Source organism: Suricata suricatta, chromosome 12 (genome assembly GCF_006229205.1).
Source record: "Suricata suricatta isolate VVHF042 chromosome 12, meerkat_22Aug2017_6uvM2_HiC, whole genome shotgun sequence".
NCBI lineage: Eukaryota > Metazoa > Chordata > Mammalia > Carnivora > Herpestidae > Suricata > Suricata suricatta.
Window position 1 is genome coordinate 105051595 of NC_043711.1, and position 4004 is coordinate 105055598.

A 4004-nucleotide genomic window follows, 5' to 3' on the forward strand; every position below is an offset into this window, starting at 1 on the left:
GATGATGGTGATGGTGGTGGTGATGGTGAGGATGATGGTGGTGGTGATGGTGATGATGGTGATGGTGGTGATGGAGATGATGGTGATGGTGGTGATGGTGAGGATGATGGTGGTGGTGATGGTGGTAATGTTGATAACGGTGATGGTGATGATGGTGATGATGATGTTGATGATGGTGATGGTGGTGATGGTGGTGATGATGATGGTGATGATGGTGATGGTGATGGTGGTGGTGATGATGATGGTGATGATGGTGATGGTGATGATGATGTTGATGATGGTGATGATGGTGATGGTGGTGATGGTGATGATGGTGATGGTGGTGATGGAGATGATGGTGATGGTGGTGGTGATGGAGATGATGGTGATGGTGGTGGTGATGGTGAGGATGATGGTGGTGATGATGGTGATGGTGGTGATGGTGATGATGATGGTGGTGATGATGGTGACGGTGGTGATGGTGGTAGGTCAGTTGCTGGGCATACCACTCTGGGTTTGGGGGATAGTCAGGCTGGAGGTGAACAATGGGATGTTGTCTGTGACAGTTAGGTGGAGTTTATCTGGGAGCAAGGCAAGGGCCCTCGGTGTAGGTTCGCAGGCAGGAGACTGGGAAGGAGGGCGTATCTGGGACACGGAGAGAGGAGGGGCATGGCTTTCTAGTCTCTTCTGACATCCCACTTCATGATCATGTGTCTCAAGCCTGGATTGCCCTTGGCCGTACGCATGCCTGGTCACAGCGGGGTGGCCAGCCTCACCTTCCTTGGCAATCTCTGGCCCCGACCACACCCTTGGCGGGACCAGTCCCACAAGGAAATGCGTTCTAGCAGCTTCTGTCCTGGGTGCTGCGGCTGGGTGGACAGGAAGGTGGCCCGCACAGGACTGGCTTTTCACTGTCATGTTTGGTTCTGTCTTGGTTTAGGACATGAAGCTCTGAACGGAAGGATCAAAACAGCGGCATTCCATTGTGCATGGCGGAGCAGAACACGCCCGCTGGTCCCAGGTGCGCTCTCAGTGGCCGGCCTGCCCTCCCTCGCTGGCCCCCTGCAGCGGCCGGGCCCGCTCCAGATGAGCACCGCACTGGCATGGGGGCGCACTCTGCGTTCTGCTCTGCACCCCAGGCGCTTGTCTGGAAACGGGAAGACGGTCCATGATGAGAACCGAGCTCATAGGTGGGGATTCACAGTGTTTATTGACCTTGTTTCTGGGGAGCAAGTAAGAGCCGGGGCTACATGGGCGCTTCCGAAACTGGTGCCCGGCACTGCCGGCCGCATGCACCCGCGCAGTTCTGTGCAGACCGACCTGGAACTTTCGGTGGCTGGGAGGGGTGCGGGGACGAGGGGCTGCAGGGCCACAGTCTGCCCTGCTCTGGGAGGCGGGAGGGCGGGGCTCGCCGCCCTGTCCTCGCACCAGTTACGGCACAGTCTGCTCCTTCTGGCGAAACAGGAAGCAGGGTGGTGTGGACGGGCATTTCCCTTTTTTGATAGTGACATTCTTGGATAATAATAAAGAACTTCCCTTCCAAATATCCAAATGCAGACTTTTCCGAAGGTTGTGTCCATCCCATACAGGGGGCTCCCTGGAATATTCTGTACCAGGCCAGTGACGCTCACGTGTGGCCAGAGATGCACGTGGTCTGAAGGTGGGGGAGTCAGACCTCCCAGCGTGCCACCTGCCACGGCTCTAGCAGCGTCTTGGGACGGTGCCCCGCCCCGCCCCCCGTCAGAGGCCGCCCCTGCTCGCCAGCCTCGCCTATGCTGCTGAGTCACGTCCCGGATCCACTCCGGGTGGTTGTGACTTCTGGTTGGGCTGTCAGCTGCTGAACATTCTTCCTGCCCCTTGACAGGAGAGCTGCAGCTCTGGAAAATTACCAGGCCAGGGAGCAAGGGAAGTTTCTGCCCTGGGCAGTCGGACAGAGGAATTTCCCAGGTTGGTCCCTGCCTGTGAGGAGAAACACTGATCCCGGTAACCTTTATAATTTTTTCTTTAACTAAGTAGGCTCCACGCCCAGCGTGGGGCTCGAACTCACGACCTGGATATCAAGGGTCTTACGCTCCACCAGCTGAGCCGGCCGGGAGCCCCACCTGGCAGCCATTATTAGAACCAGTTTCCGGATCCTTGGGCAGCAGGGGAAGCTGTGTCCCAGACTGTGATCGTGGACACAAGCCAGTTTGTGCAGGAGAAACTCGGTCCTTGGTGAGAGGTGCAGACTCAAAGCCATGTACTTGGAGATACCTAGACTCCTTCCAGAAAGCACGAGAAACCCCAGTGGCCGCCTGAAACCACTGAAACATGGCCAGGTGCCTCATCCCGGCGCCAGCCTCCCTGGGTAAACTTCCTTTTGAAAGCACCTGGAAGTCAGGTAAATACCAACAGCAGGTTAAATACGAGCTAAACCCTGAGGACAGAAAACACCAGCAGCCGGAGAGGCGGCGAGTCCCGGGAGGGGCCGGCCCCGCACTCGCCGCCCGGCACCGTGCCCGCGGGGAGCCCTGCTCCGGACACTGGCCTCCCCCCTCCCCTCTCTCTGCCGCTGCCTGGCGTGTGTGTTGCGCCCATGCGGGTGGCACACAGTCACACTCCGTCAGCTCCAGGGGAAGGCTCCAAAACGCTCCTGAGAAGTCACTGAGGAGTCTTGCCCAGCTCAGCCCTGGACGCAGCACGTGCACTGGATGAGCCGAGCTGGGGACAACCCCGGCGACCCGACAGGCCCCCTGCGCAAGGGGCTTCAAGGCCAAGTGTGAGACGGAAAGAGAAAGTCCACGGACAAAGGCATGCGAGGCACCTGAGTATGCCTGCAGGGGACATCTGCCTGTCTGTGCCTCTTGCCGTCCAGCACTCACCGGGAAGGCCGGCACACAGGCGGCGCTCCGGGCCTCAGTTTGCCCATCTGTAACATGGGGGCCCAGCTGCGCTGCAGTGAGAGCAAAGGAGGCTGTGCCAGCAGGTGCAGGGCCCTGTGAGCTGTCAGCAGGGCTCTGGGGCCACCCTCCTGGCTGTGCTCACAGTTAAGAAACACCAATTAGGCTGTGTCTCTTCTTGCTTCAAACCCACCACGTTCCCAGGGACCCCCCCCGCCGGGCCCAGCACCCACACTCCTTCCCTCAAAGGCCACGTGAGCCTTCCTTTGCTGCTGTGACAAATCACCGCCAGCCCAGGACTGAAAACGACACACACTCGTCATCAGAGTCCCAGGGTCGAAGTCCGCCCCGGGCCTCGCTGGGCTGCGGGTGTCCAGGCTCCTTCTGGAGGCTCCGGGGCGAATCCAGGTCCCATCGGTTCTGGCTCCTGGGGGGGCCGCTTTCCGTGCCTGGGGGCAGAGGCCTGGGTGGGGGGCGTGGAGCCTCCACAAAAGCAGAGATGAGGAGAAAGGAGGACCCTGGGCCCCTGGGGCCCTCGCGGCAGGACTCGTGGGTCCTCTGCACCCATCAGAGTGGGTCTCCTAGAGCGGCCGGGCCCGCCTGGGGCCCCAGCTCACGTGGCCTTGGAGCCCTGGCTCACCCCTCAGAACACGGTGTCACCTCATGGCTGTTAACTCAAGTGGGCTGCCTGCAGGCCGGGGCTGGTGACCTGGCTTCTGAAACCCCAGTCCCGTTCAGCAGCCACAAAGTGCTTTAATCTGTCCTTAATTAAGTCAGATTTGAAAACTGTAATGACAGGGGCACCTGCGGGGCTCAGTCAGTTAAGCATCCGACTTTAGCTCAGGGCATGATCTCACGGTTCAGGGGTTCGAGCCCTGCCTCGGGCCCTGTGCTGACAGCTTGGAGCCTGGAGCTGCTTCAGATTCTGTGTTGCCCTGTCGGCCCCTCCCCTGCTTGCACTGTTTCTCTCTCTCTCTCTCTCTTAAAAATAAATAAACATTAAAAATTTAAAAAAATTTTAATGATAGTTCAGTTACTGAAAACTTCTATGTTTAGAACAACTTAGGCAAACGAATGGCCTTCTGGGACTATAAATTTTATGAAATTTAAGTATGATCAATCATATCTGATAAAAATTTAGTGGGC

The 4004-nt window shown here is 58.1% G+C and overlaps 1 long non-coding RNA gene across 1 annotated transcript in view; it reads right to left on the reverse strand.

Moving 5' to 3' along the window:
• The window catches only part of LOC115273738, a 5527-nt gene that overhangs the window by 1174 nt on the left and 349 nt on the right, over positions 1–4004 (reverse strand). The gene's annotated exons all lie outside the window — the stretch shown is intronic.